Below are 21,605 nucleotides of genomic sequence, written 5' to 3'. Positions count from 1 at the left end.
CTTGGAGGTACTGTACTTTGAGAAGCCTTTGAAGCTTGCTCAGTCCTCAGCTTCTCAGATGCAATGGGATTACTTTTAAACTGATGCTGAGCAAAATCCACTCTCTCATTTTAAAGCCTGAATTCACAAAAATATCTGCGTGTAATGTTAATTGAGTTTCACGAGGTAAAGTTTAAAGGATCAATCTAAACATTCCCAGGATACAGTTACAATTTTTATTTTGAACCCTGGGATTGCAGTTCTAGCTTTTAGCCTCTATTTGCCTTTTTTTTAAAAAAACAAAAAAACAAAACAAAACAAAAAACCACCAAACAAACATCAAGGTCTTTATCATGTGATCTTTGAAATATCACCTCAGGGCTGTATTTATTTCAAAGCCTAACTTCCCCCAGTATTAGCAGGACACTTCAGAATTTAATTTGTTTACAGATTCTAGGCCCAGCTCTTCAGGAAATTCAGTCATTTAATAAGATTGCAACAGGAACATGGACTTTGTGGCTGGAGGACATACTCAAACCAAGAAAGGAAGTCTACTAATTGATTTCCCTCAACTGGAAGCCAGGAAGCTGCACCTTTTCTCTGAAAAAAATAAGAAGTTATTAAAGGGTAAAAGTAAATATTCAAATAAAGTTTCTAGTAAATGATGAAACTGATGGATTCACACAGTTTTCACCTTCCACAGCATCACAATACATTCTTCAATTACTACATTGGTACTTCCTCTGAAGTAATGTAATTTCTCTGGTTTTTTGGATCCTGTAAAAGCAAAAAGCTTGATCTTACCTTTACAGTATAACTCTGCTGTGGTACTGAATTTCATAGAGGTACCTACAGTGTGGAAAGCAGTTAAGGTTACCTCTGTTTGGAAGAAGAGGCAACTTCTCAGACTTAAAACATATATGGGGGAAATAGAAGAGCCAATGAAACTGTCACCTAATGCTGAGACTGTAGGAAGCGGGTTTAGCAGCCAGTGCACAAGGACACCGATGCTGCTCTGACCTACATATCTTGAATTCGGATTGACAATCACCTTCTGCAGCAACATTTAATTATATGCTGCTTCCTACATCACTGGCTGCTGGGGAAGCGAAAGTTATGTTTTAAGTGACAAAATATATCTTCATCAGGGATGTGATTACTTTCTCAAACTGCCAGATTCTATTCTCAGTTTTATGCCACAGATAAGAGACTGCACAACAAAGAATATAATAAAGCCAAAGTTTAGTCTTGGATTTTTTGAGGACTGATAATGTCATCTTAGCATCTGATGAAATCTACCAACACTGGAGGACTGAGGACTGTAGAAATGCTACTGAGTTAATCCAGCTAAATCACTCTGCTGATACTGATCTACTGGACGTTTCAGCCATTCCAGAAGCAAAGCACTTTCATTTCAGTCACCTATCATTTGCCTCATGATCTGATGGTAAAGCTCCCAGATCATTTTTCTTAGCAACTCAAGTATGGGCAGAATTTGTGGCCTTGCTATGCACCAAAACAAGAGGAATCTAATCCAAATGGGTTAGTATTTCCTTTGCCACTTTGCTGAACCAATACTTAACAGGACCTTTTAATTAGGTTTCCACTGAGCCCTTAATAACGTTGGGCTGTTATCTAAAGCAGGACACAAATCAGGACTCTCAAGATCTATTCAACAAGTCACTTTGTGATTTTCTTGTATTTGATCTGAAAGTAGGAAAGTGATTTACCTCTCTTCAACAACATATTTTTAGATCCTTGCTTAAGACATCATTACAAAACTAAGCCAAATACATTAAAAGGAGGTGGTGAACAGAAAAATAAAACATAAACAGCTCTTGTGTTGAGGATATTATACATCAGGCATAGACGCATTCAGAATCCATTTCTGACAGGTCATCGAAGCCTAAGCCTACTATCACCAAACACAGCTGAATTTACTCCTCTTTTTAATGGGAAAGTGAAGGCCAGTGAAAGCTGCCAGACTGACGTGATGAAAGAGGAGTACCTAGGATACACACAGAAAGAATGTTTCCTTCACACAACTCTCTCTCCAGCTTGTTATTAACTTAAATTAGCAGAGTATTCAAGAGTTTAAAAACTGGTAGCTTAACGCATGAGCCATCAGTCCCCCATCTCTCTGGAAAGGAGGGATGTTAAGCCCTTCACCTGCAGAAGCAGCCATGCAACCCCTCTTGCACAAAGCGTGAGCCACCGCGCTCTGTTTTCAACATAAAGGAACTCATCGGCTCCTACACTGTGCTCAGCCACAATCCCGAGGGTTGCAATACACCTGTACGGTACAGCACGCTCTGCTTTCTCCTGTGGGATCCGGGGGGGGCTTGCCAGGGGATGGAGCCCAGGGGGGTGCGGAAGAGCTGTGCGTATTCAGGTGTATTAAGGAAACTATATACTTCAGTATGTTTTCAAGTCTATTTGAAGATAAAAAGAGCATAACGCTTTTCCCCAAAGGGGGCTCCTGTAGGACTTCAGCCAGCCCAGGGAGCCAGCAGTGCTGGGTGAGCAGGGCGGGCGGTGGGGACGAAGAGCCTGGGGGCAGGGCGGCCGGAGCGCTTGCTCGGACACTTTGCGGGGGCAGGTGGCAATGCTGCCCGAGGCCATCAGATGGCGAAGGAGGCTGCGACTGACTCCTCAAGTGTTTCCACGAGTGCTGAGAGGTACTTGCTACCGCGTTTGCCAAGGGACAGCAGCGTGGCTCCTCGCAGAGACAGGCAGCAGATCCCACTCGCTTTTCTGTACCGTGTCGCTGCCACCAGCTCTCACCACCACTCGCTGGGCAAGGTTTCCACTTGTGCCTGCATGAGTTCTGGATCAGCAAATGCTGTTTTGAAAGAAGCTTCTCCTAATTTACTCCTGGAAAGGGTCAGACACATCTCTACACAACACCGCAAAGAACACCCTGTTTTCTGAAATAAGCAGCTGACATACTCTGACCAAACAGGGACAAGGGCAAGTTTCCTAATAGGATGGCTTTCCTGTTCTTGATTCCCTAGATTTGAAGTCCTCCGCACATTTTGAAAGCGTAAAGATGACCTCAGGAACGCCTTTTGACCTGACCTACTTCCACAGCAGAAACTGAGACAGAAACAGGAGCCACATCATCCAGTGACACACTGCAAAGCCATGGCAGTGCAGGGACACAGCCACGTGCCCTGAACGTTCCCCCACCACTGGGCTGCTGTTCCCCTTTTTTTGCACGATCCAAGAGCAACCTGCCATCTCCTCACTGTACTCTTCATCAGACAGGCCCTGAAAAACAATCTCAGAATATAAACCAAATCATAATAATGAAGAGGCCAATAATTCCTTTGGAAATTGGAAAATAATCCACAAGCCTAAAAATAATCTAAATCTGTAAGGAAAAGAGGACAGTTCTTGACATCATTTGAAACATAGATGGTAAGACTGTAGATGTAACACCTGTTTCTCTTTGAAATTCTGCAGATAGACTCAAAACGGGAAGAACTGAGGCACAAGACATTTTTTTAAGATTTCAATTAGCCTTTTATTTGGACTCGGGTTTATTTACTGCAGAGTTAAGCATCTCTCATAGTTACAGATTCTCTATTTATATCTGCTAACTGTGCAAATTTCCTGGTTCCCTGATTCCAGACCAGCTGCTGGGCACAGCTGTGCTCCAACAAAGCCACAAAACCAGCAGGATTGCTGCGGGACTGTCATACTTCCCTGATTTCATCTGCATCTGGAAGAAGTCGTCACAAGTGCTTTTCTCACTCACTCCTGACACAGCTCAATGGACAACCACCAATCTACTTTAAAAAAAAAAAAAAAAAACAACAACAAAAAAACCCCCAACAACCACAATAATAGATGGCCGGTCAGGGAGGCTCCCAAGCTTCCACAGCTTTTAAACATCGCACTGGCACTTCCTCCACAAGGTACAAGGTTGCCAACACAAAGAATACAGGAGACTAGGTGCAGCGTCACCTGCAAAACTCTTGGACAGAGCAGAGGACATCCTGTGAGCAATTAGACATGTGGACAGATCAAGGCAGAGAACTGCAAGCAATTTAGAGTCTGGCAACAAAGAAGTTTCTGTTTCATGGAAAGAAGGGCATGAAAAAGCAGAGCAACTAGGCAGAGCACCAAAGTGCCTCATCAACACACTGCAGCTGTATGACCACATACAACGCTATTTGGCATCTAAATCTTGAAGCAGGTTTTAGAATGTGAATTTTATATTCATGTGGGCATCAGGCTCAAGGTTGCAGCAAGATCAAGGCTGCATCTCGGAGAGGGGACTGGCACAACCTCTACCTGGCATGCACTGCTGGTAAGCTGAACCCTGTCCCTGCTTCCCCCTGGGTCACTGACAGTGTGCTGGCTCTCCTGAACACTGTCCTTACTTCACGGCCTGTTTACAACGAGGACACACAAATTACATATTGGGACTGTAAGTGCTGATGGGCCCCCCAAGCACTACAGGGCAATGCTGAGGTTTGTCAGGATTTACTGCTCTTACGCATCAGAACTTAACTGATTTGTCAAAGACTAAGCAAAGCCCGTGACAAAGCAGGACTAAACACAAGGGAACTAAATGGCAGACTATGTTGTTGTTGTTTTGATTTTATGCTGATGAGCAATGAGAGCTTGGCAGTCAGAAAAGCTCTGTCCTCTACCCACCGCAAAGGTGCACAGTTAGCACTACACTTACTTGCTCCTGCTCACACACCAGCTAGGCAGGATGAGCCTTACGCTGGGTTCTCATTTACCAGCAACCTGCAGATTTGGACACACACTACACGTCCCCATGGTCCTCTTTCTCCTATGGGTCTGTGAACACCTCTTCTAATTGAGATTTGAGTTTGAGATTGGAAGGTTTTTGGCAGCAGTTTTTTCCTACCGTGTATTTGACAATACTTTCCTTAATGACATGCTTTTCTCGTGTGATACTGAGATACTACATAATATTATTTCTAATTTGCATAAACATGGTGTTTGTTCCACAATTCTTTAAGATCTGGCAAAGAAGGTGAGGTATCTAAATGCTGTTATTTTTACACAATAAACTCTCCTAGACTTCCTGATTCAGTACGAGTTATTATACTAAGTAATTACAACAAGAATAAAACAAAATACACTTTGGGAATCATTGGCTTGCATATCTTATAAATCTATTAACATTCTTGCTAATTGGGAAAACATATCCAGTCATTAGCAGGATTTAGAAAGAAAAATAGGTCTTTTGAAGTTGGAAGACATTTCCAGGTTCTCATTATTCTGAAGCATAGATTTCACAGATCCATACAAGCTAGAAACAGAAAGGCTGGCTAAGTCACGCGGCTCCCTTCCCTTCCTTCCCTCTTACAAAGTGTATTTCATTAACGCATAGAGCAGCCTGGCCACACTCCGCTTTTTTAGCCATCCTAATTTCCAGTGTCTAGCTGATAGGATTTCCATCCCTTCTCTAGGGTTCCTGTTATAGCAAAACAAAGCAAAAAGAAATACAGCTCATTATTAGGATGCTGTCTGTGATATTCACTATATTCCTTTCTTAATTTAACCCAATATTCCACAGTTAATGCCCTGTGAATTTCCTTAAACAATTCCCCTTCCTTGGGAAGACAGTCCTCCCATCAGAGCTGATTCACCTTCCTCCCCTCAGGTTATCATTTTACCGAGCAATACGTACTGAACTCTTCTAATCTTCCTGCATAATTCCTCCCTTCAGCCTCCTGATTATATTTCAGCTTTTGCCAATTTCCTTCATAATGTTGGATTTCGGGCTAAGCTGCTCAACTGCACTCTCTCTTTGCATTTTTTTTTATTATTATTTTATTTTTACCCAATAAGAAATAGCTACGGAAGCTTGTTAGGGGAATACACTTTTTATACTTGCGTTTCTTGAATATACATTTCTACTCATGTGACTACTACTCACTAGCACATCTGTAGCCAAGTATCCAATGTCACTTCATTAGTACACAATTTAACTGGTGAGGAGTTGATATTCAGGCTTATTATCTTGACAAAGGTCAATGGGTAAAACTATTTAAGACTCCCTTCCTGTGTGCTCTGTAAATCTCATATCACTGTCGAGTTAAATACACTCAGCCAATCGTTGACACACCATACGAAATCTCATCATTTGTTTAGTGCTTCATAAAGGGCAACGAATAATTTTACCTTTACGATACCAAAGAAACCAGAAAGTTTTTTCCCCTTGAGTGGCTCAAGTGCTACAGCATTTGATCAACAAAAGGTTGCTTGTATACCTCAAAAAAACCCAGCACCATGTCTCAACAGCCACGCAAGGATTGCATTAGCATTGCAGGTACAGAAAAGTAGCACAAGGCAGAAAGTCACTGCTGTTTTAAAAGAAAATCTCTGACCTTTAAGAATTTTTAATAAACATTGCAGGTTTAGGCAATGTTCTTTTGGGGGTATAAACTTAAATTATTAATACACAAAACCAAAAGCTGCCCACATGTTTGTACTGATGAAAAATAGAATGCTATGTGTCAACTAGCAATAATAAGAAAATGAGTAAAGTAACACAAAAATAAATACCAATCACTAGAGGTCACGTTTTCTACCTGTTCTCAGGGCAGGATGTGCATCAAGCTCAAGAAAAACTATGAAACAGAAGGTCAAAGATTAATAAAAATTAACATTGTGTTGGTCTTCAACTTTTCTCATCCTAGAATCTGAAGCTCCTAATGATTCATGAATTTTTTACCTTGCAACCCTTCTATGACTTAGGAAAGCCTGAAGTATCTGGGGTTTTTTTTGCAGCTGAGGAAGATAAGGCACAGAAAAATGAACTTGTCTGTAGCGATACAAGCCACAAAGAGAATCCCAAGGCATGCCTATATTGTACACTTCTGTGAAGCACTGAATTAGTGACGTCCCACATGTGTCAAGGCTTGTTTTGTGAGAAGCCCCAATCAAATGGACTCACTAGCCCAGCAGTGATGCTGAATTTACATGATGCCGCTGCCCATGCTCACAGAGCTCTCACCTGCAGGTACTGCCACCGGAACGGTCAGGGTACAGTCTTGCAGAGCAAACAGGACCACTCACACCACAGCACAGGGGGCTTTGTGCCCGATGTACTGCAACATGCCTTTGGAACAGCGCATGCGGCGCAGCTTTGCAAAGATTTCCAAGTAACAGTGTTCATTGTGCGTCCAGGCAAAATCACTGGGTCTTTCAGCTCTCACTGTCAGATAACATTTCCTTAATGTTCATGTCTTCCTAAAGTTAAGGCTTGCGCAACTTCAGTTTTGTTTTACAAGCACATCTTTACTAACTTCCTCCATGTATTAGTTGGAGCACTCTGGATTCTGGCCAGGCACACAGGGAATGACAGCTGAGTGAGTGCAATGCTGGATAAGAGAGAGGCTGACCCGTGGGGACCTGTACGATAATCAGCTTTTCATTACTGCACGGCTGAAAGGCCAAAGTGATTCATCAGCACACTTCTGAGTGGGAAAACAGGAGAGGAGAAGATGAAGGAACTAAAGTTCTGATATGAATTATCTCTATCCTACCATGGTATAGTATTTATCTCTAGGAACCGCTAATCAAATACCCCAGGACTATATCGCCATGTCTGTAGAGATCCGCAAGTATTATTTTAGAGACATCGGATAGCTTTTTCAAGGTGGAAAAAGTAGCTTAGTGACCTAAGAGTGTAATGACTAAATTATCTGATATCTTAGATTCAGACACTTAAATCCTAGTAAAGTAAATGCAACCCACTCAGCCTGGGTCTGTGGCTAATTACTTTTGTAATCTTAAATCTTACTGTAGGTATCTTAATTGCTTTATATCACAGTTTCCCAAAATGTAAAATGATAATTGTACCAATCTCTTTTTGAAACCACTCTGCATATATGCAAAAATGGCACTTGTTTGCAGAGGATTATAATTTTACACCCTTATAAACAGTTTAATATGGCTTTATTTAGCTTATTCTGATAGCCTAAAGGCAGGTGGAGAGGTCAGCAACTTACTGGCTTTCTCCCAGCCATGACCCTGTCCATTCCTTGTAAGCTTGCAGGCTCCCGATGTGTTACCTGTATGCAAGGGTACAAAAATTCATGTGAGTCTCCATCTCTGGCTTTTACAGAGAGATGGGTAACTCTGTGAGATTTGGCAGGCAGGGAATAGCCTAAAATCCATTGCCAGTGTGCAAAGATGGTCTCATCAGAAGTGTCAGATAGGTTACAGTTCATTGCCTGAACTTTTGTCTCACCTCAGTATTCAACACATCTCAGTCCCAAACACAAGCAAGTCTAACACCAGGACCCCCATATCTCCCCTTCTAGTTGTTATCTGGGTGGTCTTCCTTCCCGCCCTGAAGCCCTCCTCCTAGGTAGCCTTCACCAAGGAGTTGCTCAAGCATGTAACCCAGGAGCAATGCTGAAGCAGGAAAAAACAAAATACACAGCCACTTGCAGGCACCCAAACAGACAGCGAGTTACAGCTCTTAGCAGGCACAACCTCTTCTCACCTACCAGGATACTCCTTTTCAAGGGATCCACATGGGAGAAGAAAGCTACGGGTGCCACACACTTTTAATAGGATCTTATTGATCACCGCTTTGATGGAGCACATTGATCAAGTAGGCCAGCATCTCTCCCTAATTTGAGTGACGAGGTGTCTGGGAAAACCAACTCTCAGCAGAAGGGACATGGTAGGTGTTCCAAAGGTGCTTCTCCTGGAAGACTCACTGACTGAGCTTTGGCTGGTGGCACAGACTAGGGTATGAACTGTAGGCAATACACACATGCACACACAAAGAAGGGTAAACGGCCAGCATTTTAACTTTTATGGCTTCTCTCAGGAAAAAAAAAAAAAAGTGTAAAAGAGAATAGATGGGCTCAGCAAATAGTCACCAGCCAACAGGAAAAGACAAAGGAAAAGAGAAATCACAGCCGTGTAAATCAACCTGGGGAGAAATGGCTAAATGAGGATGCTGATTGCTAATCTACATCCTGTCACTCTGACTTTATAAGCAGGTTTGCTCAAGAGGCCATGTGTGCAAAATCAGCCCCATAAAAGCACTGTCTTTCCCACTCTCATCTGTATTCACAGCGGACCAGGCTTTCACTTTATGGCTGCAATGTTCTTGTTTCTTCTGCAGGTCCATTAGCACTGAGCACGTTGCACAGTCAATACCAATTCCAGCCTACACTTTTCTGCCTTTTTTATTTGAACACGAGTCCTTCTGTCTGCTGGATTCATTGCTTTTCAACATGGCTATTTGTGGTGCTCCTTTATGTTTTCATTTTTTAAAGCAGCCCAAGTATCTTTGACTTTAAATAAAAAATTAAAAGATAAAGTGAAAACAAAGTGAGACATTTCAAAAACAGCATGATAAATCATTTCTGTTTCTCATTAATCCTTTTTGTTTTGCCTAATTGCTTTACCCAAAAAGGTTGCAGGCTATAAAATGACACAGGAAAAAGATACCAGCCTTTTTTTTTTTTTTTTTTTCCCCTTTGGTTTTTTTTGACAATGTTCCATTCATTCATTTTTCCTCTCCTTGTCCCCTTTTCCCACATCCCAAGAAATCTTTCAGGACATTCCTTGCTCCTCTGCACAAGACAGGAAAGTGGAATTTGAACGGACTGGAAATGAGGTGGCAGAAGGAACCCAGCAGGCTTAGGGGAATGGCATACGGGTGTTTGAACAAGACGCAGAACTGCAATGTTGCCTCAGTAAAAAGGAGGGTGACAGACAGGGGCAGGAGCGAATCTCCATCCCACCAGACTCTGGACAATCTCCACACCCTTCACCAAGGCTAATGGCAGCTACTCCACACCACAGCGGTGCTCCCAGCATCACACTGAGAGTGGTGAAAAGGGAACTGCCAGCTTTTACTTGTGCCTCACTTTATCCACACCCTCAGCTGACCAGCCCTGTGTTCAACAACAAGAAAAGCTGGAATTATTAAAAACACAGCTTTGAGGCAAGCACCTTGGCTGCAGTGCTAAATCATCCTCCAGTAGCACTTGACAAGGAGGGAAAGTCTAAAATTCAGTGCTGGTCAGCCCTCCAAGAGGACAGAACACTCAAATGCAAATGCAGAATAAAGAACATTTACACAAATTGGACATGAAAGCTGAGCTGCAGAAATGGAGGTGCGGTGACTTGGGGGGGTTACATCAACAAGTCAGACTGCAACAGAAGAGAACTTCAGTGGGGAGATGGTAACAGAGTGGTGAAAATCTGGATGTTTCCATGACTAGGCACTGAATTGTCAGGCTTCCACATCTAGGAACCAGATACTGTACACCGATATTAGTGTGAAGACTCTATACCTTTTGAAATTTCTGAATATGTCAGGAGTCTTTCTTTTGACCTCATTTTTCTCTTCAGTCACAACCATTCATGACAGAAAGATTACCAAAAAAAAAACCAACCCAAAACAACCCCACAGTAACAAAATTATAAAATATTTAAGACAGTTCCTGTATTCTTGCTTCCCTCTCACTATTTAGCAAGCACATGCCTTTTGCCAGTCACTTGCTCAGGGGGAAATCGTGTCCTAACGTGGCAGATGACCCAGGCAGCACAAACTCCGTTTTGTTCTGCCAGCCCAAAGCCCCTTGCTCTCTTCCCTGGGCTGGGTGCACTAAGCTGCCTCGTGGCTCTTTCTGTCTTCAGCAGCCACGCAGGTAACGGCAAAGCAATCGGAGCTGTAGAAGAGTTTTTCCTTTCCCCACTTTACTTTGCAGCTCCACCAAAGACAAGGCAGGTCAGGAAGGACGACCTACCTTCTAATCTCTAATACAAATATTCCTCCAAGAGACGAGTAAGGTATATAAAGGATAGCTGCTCTATATTTCTCATTCTGAGCACAAGCTTAGGACTCCCAGAGCTGTCAATCGAACACGCTTTTCAGCTGAGGGCTGAATTGTCATTTTCCATTTTTACTCATTTAATGAAAGGTAGTGGATAAAATTCACTATTTAAAATACCATCTTTTTCTTTTCTCAGCAGTTTGAAATGGTCCCTGTGGGTATTGGGGTAGTCAGACTTAAAAGTTTGATTCCACATGACTCCATTTGAATCCTAAACTCTGGTGCTTTGATACAAATTCCAACAGTGATCACCTCCAACTTGTCCTGTCCTTCTGCTCCCTTTAGCAGTATCAGAACTCAAAGGATTACAATTCTTCCCTGTTCAGAAATAGAAAAATGCTAAATTGCTCACAAGAACACAAGATTAGGGTGGTAGGAAACCGCTACCCAAAGGGCCCAGGCTGTCCACAAGAGAATCTCGCCTTAACAGGCAAAATTTCAGAAGCCAGCAGCTGCAGGCCATAAAAATTGGAAGCACCATGAGACCAACCACACTTATTATGAGGCTGCTTTTCTTGTACATCCTCCCTGCTGCTGTGTCTCTTCAGTGGGATGACTCTTGCATTAATGTGATGGATATCTCCCGAGCTTTACATTTTACCTATCCACCTACTCACAGCCTATAGTCATCACAAAGCAGGATGTCGCTCTGAAACTCGTGTTAAGATTTGATTTATTAGGATAGAGTTTCCCTCTTGTGCATCTTATCTCCTAATTTTAATCTCCCTGTTCTCAATTACCTGGGGGTGGGGTGCGTAAAAAAAAAAAGAAAAAAAAAGGGGAAAAAAAGAGGATGCAGGTACAGAAGCAAATGAAGATGATGAAAATTATCTTGTCTTTACACATTCTCAGACTTTTTAGCAAGGTGAGTGAGATAGGTTTCCCTCTAGAGAGCCATACCTTGCAGTCTGGTACCTAGTGGCAACGGATTCACCAGGACCACCCTGTGAGCTATTCTGTGGATTAACTGAGTATGAGAGAAGACGGAAAACACCAAGCAGATCTCGGTGAGCCAATATACATGACCAGATAGGACCTCTCCATGCCTGTGGTGATGGCTGAGCTTTTGCATATCCTTTCCATATCACATAATAGCCTCATCCAATCAATCAAAGTGTCCAAGGGGCGACGGCCTATCTCCATACTAAGGGAGAGCCAGTTAAGGGAGCATCATGAATGTCAAGCCTTTCCTCTCCCCCTGAGATGAACAGAGGAGAAGAAATGAGACAGAAAAAGCACTATGCCAGTGCCTGACTTTCAGCCTGACGGCTTTGACTGGGCAAAGCGGAGAGACAGAGAAAGCTAATTTTACAGATAACATCTCCGAGGCCTATATAGTAATTTTAAATATTAGAAATATTTTTTCATAACAAATGATTCTACTTCCTCCTGGCCACTTCCATCAAGATACTCCCACTAATTGCAGGGACAACTGGCAGTCTCAGCAGAAACACAAACTGGTCTGACTTGAGGGTCTGGACAGGAAAGGGTGTAGGAAGCCACAGGGATGGAGATCAGCAACTGGGCAATGAGGTACCTGAAGACACCATGCAGTCTGAAGCGACTCTTGCACCCAGCATCATCAGCTCATCTCTAGACATCTGACAGATCACAACAGACATGGTGCATACTCAGAGTAAGCAAGCCCGTTCTGGATCATACATGTGACATGCTGTCACATGTCTTGCTGGGAGTTACCTGGGAAAGCTAGGATGAGTAAGGGAAAAATTATTTCCTTCCTTCATGGGGACTTACAATTTCAGATGATCCGAATTTTAACATATTTTACCTCCCCCTATACAGTGTTATTCAGGCAAAACTGACCTGAAATGACAAGCTTTCCTTTAATCTGAGTGTTATCTGAGCAGTACTGTGCCTTGATTTATAGATAAGGTGTATTTTCTGGCTCACGTTAAGGAGAAGCCATTGTTCTGAGTTGCCATTTATAAACCAGCAGATAAACAATACACCACTACAACATTAGTCCTGTAGAAGAGGCCTATACTAACAGAAATATAAGATGCTAAAAAGCATTAACCAAATGTTCTTACTCATCTACCCATCAAAAACTTTTTTTGTTCTTCAAGTGCTCTTTACAGAAGCTGACATTAGCACAAAATCTAATACAGTTTTGGATAATCACATTTCTTGAACTGGGAGGACCTTGTGAAAGTTACACTCAGCAGTAAACAGCCAGAAACACAGAAATTTAGCAAAAAAACAGCCAAAATTATCTTCTTCTGTGCCATCAATTACCATATTCAGATGACATAAAGAGCACCTGGAGCACTAACAAATTCACACGCTGCATGGAAGGCAGGAGTGGCCTTAAGTATCAAGAGCATATGATGATGGAGACAGGATGAAGAAACAGGAAAGAACACACAGCTAAAAAATCATACCCATGTCATTATGAAACACAGGAGAGACAATCAGTTGATTTTTTATATAGTCTCAGATTTTCCAGCTGCTCAGCAGATGCTGCTGGAGATTGTCACATCAATGAGACTCTTCAAAGTTGAAGTTCAACAGCCTAAAGACCATGAAATGATCTTTTTCCAAGAAGATGTAATCACCCTGACTGCAGAATTAACTGCACTCTCTTCTGTGCTGAGGATATGATAAAGGCATTACAAGGCAACAAACGTAATCACTTGTTCTGGACACAACATATATTCAGAGTGGCTTTTGACTGGATATATACATCTATGAATAATGAAGGTATGCTTAGCAGAAAGGATTGTGATATAAATCCACAGAAGTGAGAGACTCTGCAATTCTTCCTTCCTAATTGTTTCTCTTTCCTTACAAGCCCCACCTTGGCTGCACTGTCTTCACTGGAGCTAGGACAACATCTCATGAGCATCTTGGGAACTGTTTGAATGTTAGAACCCAAGTCACCCCATGGAAGGCAAGGAAAGCATGCAGAGAAGGAGGGTACATAAAAGCCTAATACAGTAGAATAATCCAGCATTTTTGCAACCAGAAGTACCCCTCTGCTCTTACACCCAGTCATTAGGCAGAGATACGAGGGAGCTAAGCACAGAAAGCCCAGGCCGGTGTTTTTTGAGCAGAATTGTGTACAGTGTATACCACTGCAGTAGCTGCTTGGGCCAGTCGCAGAGGGAAGAGCCACAGGGGTTACAAATGGATTGATGGCAAGTGAGAAAATGAACTTCTCACAGAAATGCCCCTGGCAAAAGCTAAAATCCCTCAGAACATGTTTAACGGAGACTTCACTACAAAATTAGTGAGGAAGAAATTAAAATGGGTGTGAAGGGATTGTGCGAACTCTTTTTCTAAATTCGTATGAACTCTTTTCTTCTGCAGTTTGGAGACTTTTTGGGAAATTGTACCATAGCGACCTATCTGGTACTAGTAAGTCAATGAACAGTTGAGCTCTAGAACATACCTTCCAATTTCTAACATCTTTCATTTGTATTGCATGAAATAATAAAAATTATTCTGATTTTCCTAAAGTCTTTGAATATTCAAGATCCAGCAGGGATTAAAAACATTAAAACCCTGCAGCAAAGGTTTTTCTCCTGACATGTCCAGCACTCCTGGGAACCATCAGTCCTACAAGAAAATCCATTCTCCGCAGTTTTCTAGCACTTCATTGCCAACTCACAAAGTCTGGACAGTCCAGAAAGCATCAATACATTTGAGGTTTTTTTAAATGAACAAATTGTTACAAATATGTAATCATCATCAAACATCTTCACTAAAATCAAAAAGAAATCTACGCTTCTACCTGTGCTTGAGAGAGCAAAGCATGCAGCACTTAAACGATGCAGTAAATGATTTTGTAGCATTTCTTATTACCAGTAATTTTATAACATCTCTGTTTATTGCATACATAATGGGCAGATGTGTGTTGTCATTAAACTGTTCTTCGCAAACATTGCCATAAAGGTACTTGGCAGATAATAAAATGTGTAGCCCTATGTTCAACACCAGCACTGCCAACAGCAGGTACATTGCTGTTCACAAACAGTATGCCGCAAAACACAGAAAAAGCCTGGTTGGCTCAAGGTGTTAATCATCCGTCTGTGAGCAAACCCAAATGGGAAGGGACACTGGTTCCAGCGCCTGGGAGAACTGGAGTGGGATATCTCTGCCTTGCTGCAACAAACACTGGGGTGCAGCTTAGCAAAAGGAAAGGGCTGGAACAAGACTAGTTTGATTTTTATTTTTTTTCCTTACCTGGAAAGGATTCAAGCTATGTCCAGTTCTGAGCAATTAACTTCAAGGATTTAAAATCTAAACTTCAGTGTCTTTTATTTCAGTCTTAAATGGCCAGCAGTCTCATATCAACCTGTCTTTTCTAATAACACCGGTATATACCTCTTAATAAAAACCTCCAATCAAGGCAATTACATAGGAGAAAGCATTAAAGATTGAGTGACCAGCAGCCTTTGATTTTCATTGGCCTGAAATGATCTGATTTTCAGCTGTCTTTTGCTTTGTGTCCTTTCTGGGCTTTCACCCTCTGCAGTCCCTCTCACAGTGTTTCAGCAGAAGGCAAGCACGCAGATCGCTTCCGGGATCTGCAGAAGAGCAGAGCCCAGGCACCTTTTTGAGCCCATGGCATTGTCACTGCAGACACAGAAAACAGCTGATGTGAATACAACACGCATTCCCCTCCTCCCCCCTGTTCAATGCCAGGTGCTTTGGGGTCCTTTTCAGAAGAGTCCACAGGTTGTGAGGGGATACTTTGGTGTGTCAGCAAAGTAGTATATCATCCTCCGTGAGCCAGATCCCAGCTCCTACCTCTGTCACCTAAGGTGCAATTAACAAGGAGCTGCAGTGATCTCATGCTGCAACTAACATCAAATACTAAAAAATTCGAAGCCAAGGGGTACAGGAGATATTAAGTACTTAAAAACCACTAAAGATCATTCACACTAGCTGTACCAACCCACCCTTCTCACCCTCCTGCACGTCTGTAACAGCCCTCCAGCCCTTCTTGCTGATGAGACTTGCAACTCATCCTAATTTCTGCTGGGTTCTGTACAAGAAGGTAGGTGAAATCCCATGAGAGGAAGCGTGCTACCCATAGACCTGGAGGATTGTTTTTGTCTATTCTCCCAAAGCCTGCCCTATGTCTAATGACCAAAAAACATTTGGAAAGCATTCCCATGGGCTTTCAAATATTTCATGTCCTTTATTTCAAACTAGCAAAACACAGACCTGTTGGAATGAGGTACTTTAGAACAGAGAGGCTGCACTGCAGACACTGTTCTCTGCTAGTCTTTTCTAAAACCCTAGGGTGCAAGAATGACTAAATATTACTACCAAGAGTACAAGCTCCAAGGTTTGTTTTCCCTAATGCCCGACACCACAACCCAAGAACTAGCAAACTCAGTACAAAGCCTCGATATGTACTTGCAATCATAACTTCCATCACAAATCCGCTTCTCTGTGCCTGTCCTTCATTTCAGAGACACAGAAAACCTGCCTTTCAGTGTAGGAGACTTTCTGGAAATACTCTGATCAGATATAACAGGAGTGCAGGAGAGCTCAGTGTGGGAAAATCACCTTGAGGGGGGGAATTAGAGAAAAGTGGGTCCTAACAGAAGCGTAGTATTACAGAAAGCTTTTTTAGGGTAAAATACATCTATCACCTTCAGGATGGTTGGCATGCACATCTATGTCACCACAGTTCCCTAAGCAACACATCCTGCCAGCTCATGCTGATAGCAGTGGCAGAGGATGGAGCAGAGTGGAGACACTGTGGCCAGGCTCTGCTGTGCTCCCTGCAGGGATGGGAACTCTATGACACCACACAGCTGATAAGCTGCATAGCAGTTGTCACATGAAGAATCCATGAGATGTCTGTGGCTGAGCCAACCATTATGGTGAATGACCTTCCTCAGATGAAATAATCTTATTGTAATACCAACGCACACCTCCATCCCAAAGTTACCTGCCTCCAAGGTACTACGACCTCTCGCTGGGCACAGGACACCAGTTAGTAACAACAACATGTATGACTAGAGTCACTCAAACTCCACCTAAACCTGATGGAAATGGACTAGTCCTGGACTGAAATAAATCCGTAAGGTGGAAATGTTGTCTAAACTCCTGGATTACCCAACTCTGATTCAGAATTCACAAAGTTAGGTCAAGCTGACTCACTCTCTAAAGTTGTTATGAAGGGACCTTCTAATCAAGGGAGTCAGCCTTGGGGAGGATGAGCAACAGACATAGAAAAGTCACCATTATCTAAGTTATGCAGAAAGAAGCCTTCAAGTGAGGGAAGTGCTGGCTATGAAATAGGATGACAAGGTGTTGTAATCCACTGACATCAACAGAAAATTAGTTGAAAATAAGATGAAGATAATTGCGGTAGTGGGAGATGGCGACCTGCAACTCAAATAGCCCCCTCAAAAGAGGGCAGACCCTGCTTGAGGAGCATGCGTAGTTAGTAGAGAGCTTCAGCAGTGCTGAGGATGCGTACTGATTCGCACTAGAAGCGAGAAACTTGTAACCAGTCCTGGGTATGATAAATGAATATGCAATGTAATGTACTATGAAGTATAAAAAGTGGACGGATGAGGGGAGAAGTTAGGGAAGACTCCATCATAACTTCTGGGGTCAGTCGACAGGCTGAACCTGTCTTCTCCCCCATAGGGGTGCCTGTTGGGTAAGAACTGTTTTATGCATGCTAAATAACTCACACTGTTATTAGTGATTATAGTTTAGTTGTATGTAGTTTGGTTGTATATAATTCCAAGCTTATTTTTGCAGACAGTCCCTATCACTGGCGATCAGAAACCTTAATTTGTCATGATGTCATTTTAATAAAGAGTATTATTCTGTAAATTGTTAGTGTTTGCCCTTTGTGGGTGCTAGCAGTGGCTGGCAGTGGGTAACACATTCAAATGAAGTGGGAAGACCAGCTGAGGGCCCCCCCTGGTGCTGTTGGCATGTTTCCCTGAACAAGGCAGTCAAATTGCCCTCTGATCCGCTGGGACTGTTCAGTGAAGGGTCCGCATAACGGGATGCTGACAGGCTGGTTGGGCGCAAGGGTCTCAGCATTCCTGGGGTGCTAATAGGCGGATCAAACACCTGGGGGTGAGAAGATTACACACACACACCCTTTTCACGTGACACTCAGGGAGCAGGGGAAGGCAGGATCATTACAATACAAGGCACTCAGAGCATTACTTGCAGGAAGGATTGTGTCCTGTCTGTTAGGTTCTTCTCTATTTTCTTTGTTTTATGCCTGCACTCCAAACAAGACATCCTCTTTTCCATCAGTCTGGTAGCCTTGGCAGTTTGGCACCGTCAATTCTTCTGCAGCCCAGGCAGTTACCTTCTGGAGTGCAGCAATACTAAATTATCAGATCAGAATCTCCACATAATCAATAAAAGGAGACAGGCAAATCAACAAAAGGAGGCAAGAAGATCATGTTATTGCTTTAAATTTCCCCTGACAAGCAGCTACTTCCCTCCACTGACTGCACAGAGAATTTAGACATTTAGCACAGGTCCTCATTGCCAGGTTTCTACTTCTTTAATCTTAGAGTACTTATCCAAGGCATCTAAAGAAGGAGGTCACAATAGTACTTTGATTGAGTTCATGCTACTTGCAAAGCTGACGGTCTTATTTCCTAGCCTGGTGGAGAGCCACACCACTGCTCCCTTCCAACAGCTACTGCGGAACCTTTGAAGTTTCAGAAACATGTCTAAATGCTGCTGTGTTTATAGCAGCTCCCTGATTTGAACAGGGGCTGGGAAAGGCTCTTTGCATATATCATTTCCAACACTGTTACACTGAGTTAGACTGGGTAGTAGAGAACCATTACAGAAAGATGATAGTGAATGGGAAGCTCAAGGATTCAGGAAAATAAATAACAGTGTTTACCTGGTCAGCACAGCCTGAATGAAAGTTGTGAAATGAGGACCACATCTAGCTCATTGCCAGAATTTGTTGCTGCCTTTGCTTAGCCTCACAGCCTGGCATTGAGCACTTCTGGCCCGTGAATCCCATTGCATTTTCATCTCCTCTCCCTTCTCGGTCACCTGCCACTGACTACAGAGCTGGAGGGAAACACCATTCATTTCACAACCAGATCAAGTGAAATTCATGAAGACTGAGGAGAGTCTCACTTAGGTGAAGCACTTTGTCTCAGCCTTCCTGAGGATCAAACACTGACGTCCGTTCACTCTAGTTTCTACAGCAAGGATTGAATTAAGCATACATGATGGAAGCCTTCACGATTTATCTCCCAAGAATATTCTTTCCTAGTTAGTACTGGAAAAAACATACAGTTACCAAAAGACCCAGAGCAGTCTGACCAGCACTTCTGACTCCCTGACATACCCCACCTTGGGTGCGGGTCATATCAAACATGAACTGGTCTTTGCCGTGTCTCACCCCATCTCTTCTGTGCAATTTCAATTACTCCAAGGAGGAACTACATTACCCTTAGAAGCTACAACACTTTAAGACTAAAATCACCTTTGTCCGTTTACATCACTGCCAATACTGAATGACCAGTTAGACACTGGAATTGTAAGAATGAATTTGACATGTTGGCAGCAGTGCATCATTCTGTGCCCTTTCAAACTGCAGCCACAGCAAGTTTTCTCCAGCTGCACAGAAGTACTGCCTGAGCAGATCACTGCAACCAAAATCTATGTTGCATCCAGTGTAACTTGCTGAATATACAGAGTTTCTAACTTCACTGACAGGACAAACTCCCACAGGCTTTAGATATAGGTGACATACTGAATACCGTATATTTGTATTGCTTCACCATCAATAAAAGGAACTGAAACCTCTTTTCTAACTGTGACACAATTTCCTTTTCGAGTCCCTTTTAGAAGTTTAACAGTCCTTCATCTGGTGAAGTATAAAATGCATGAGAAATACAGCATTATAAATGTAGAAATGCTATACCTGGAAAGTGGAAGATAGACTTTACCATCAACAGCAAATGAATCATCTGCTCCTCTCCCTAGAGTTGTACGTATGTCTTTTGTATTTTTAGTACCGTAACTAAATGTTAAGTATGTGCTTTGCCTTGTGATAGAGTGATTTTCCTGGTAGCCAACAGGCACAGAAGATTCTTTATTCTAGGCTCCCATGCCCCTTTACCTTTATCCTACACCTTGGGCTGCAAACCCCCACCCCCCTTTTAATAGGACAGAAGTCTAAGGACCGAGTGAGACAGCCCTTCTCAGATAACAGATGGCAGACCAGAGAAACGGGTCAGTAACTGTCTCTCATGAAAAGAGCCAGCCTTCTCCTTCTTCATTCCTTCCCTTATGCACCAGCTTGGCTCCCCCCAGCCCTGTGGCAGCTCCTCAGTCACTGCAGAAGTGCCGCGGTGGCACGGCAGCATATCTCACTTGGATTCCCTTCCCAGTGTCCATCTCAACTATTTCTCCTTCCAACAGTACTTGGATCACAGGCCTGCTGAAGTCAGGACTTGCAATAATCCTTGGGTGTCAGACCATGAGAAAGAAAAATACCATCAGTAGCCTGCAATGCTTTTGTTCATGTAGGCAAAATCACCGTGCACTAATGCAGTCATCTGGTATCAAGTAGCTGTACCAGAGCAGCACGCGGCTGCTATGAAACACTGCAATAAATGCCATGGAGTCAAACACACTTCAATCTCCACAACTTTTTTCGTGTATCCAGTTTACAAATATTTATTCTGTGTGTGCTGTTTCTTCTCTTGCCAAGGAACCTCAGGCATGATGGCCACCACGTTTTGCCTGACAGTGGGCCTAAACCAGTAAGGAGTCTGTGGTTTCTCGTTACAGGTATCGTTGTTTTGTTAACCTTAAATATGCTCTGATTCTAACACACAGTTATTTGGAACTCAGAGTTCCTGTGCTGGCCAACATGCTTCATACGTGTATCTTTCTTATTCATACTGATGCTGGCCCAGGGCACGGCCAGGTTAACAGATCTCAGGCCAGACTTCAGATTCATTCCTCCTAAATTAAAATGCTTCTATGCCTTTAACCTACTGACTTCTTTTTGATGATAGTAAAAGGAGTAAAAGCCAACACCACAGATATCTAAAGGTATATGAGACTAATCCTGTTCTTTACATAATTGGTTAGCTTTGGATTCTCTTCTGAAAGCCAGGTCCAGGAGGTGGACTTGAGAGTCCAGAAAGTCCTGAATCATAAAGCTTGTCATTTCTAATACTAAATAAAGACCAAGGGTGAGCATAACTGCAATTTTGTGGGGGAATAATGCATTTATGGTAGCTCTTTTTTTCATTGTGTCTGTCCAAAACCTAATCACACAACAATTGGCCAAAACAATACCCAAGGCTGTGGTTAAGAAAACCTCTGATGTTTTCCAGAATCTTCTAACCCACTGTAGTCTATAAGAGAGAACTTATAGCTGAGCTGACACTGCCATAGCCAATGCCCATAAATCTTATATTTTCACCCATGTCTTCACAGCACGGATGGCAGTGTTGATGCTTCAGCTGTTTTAAGGACCCCTGGCAATTAACTACTATTGCTGTTTAGCTACTACATGCTACAAATTGCTGGCTGTGAGCAGCTTTATGAATAATGATAGATCTTGTGCTGTGAAACCTAAAACCCCCACCCAGTCCATAGGAAGAATCTTAGTCATTAACAAAATCTTCCTGCAAAGAAGAAAATTCTCTGGAAAGTTAATGAATTTTAAATTTCATTTCTGCTAACATTTTGTGCACTGTACATAACTTTTGTGTTCTTTCTCATAAGTGGCACGGTACTATGACCAGTATTAAGAAACATACAGGG

The 21,605-nt window shown here is 42.6% G+C and overlaps 1 protein-coding gene across 35 annotated transcripts in view; it reads right to left on the bottom strand.

The window, feature by feature from the left end:
- The window catches only part of NRXN3 (neurexin 3), a 1,022,019-nt gene that overhangs the window by 681,615 nt on the left and 318,799 nt on the right, over positions 1-21,605 (bottom strand). The window lies entirely within an intron of this gene.

Source organism: Falco rusticolus, chromosome 7, assembly GCF_015220075.1.
Source record: "Falco rusticolus isolate bFalRus1 chromosome 7, bFalRus1.pri, whole genome shotgun sequence".
Lineage (NCBI taxonomy): Eukaryota > Metazoa > Chordata > Aves > Falconiformes > Falconidae > Falco > Falco rusticolus.
This window is presented reverse-complemented; position numbering and strand designations above follow the sequence as displayed.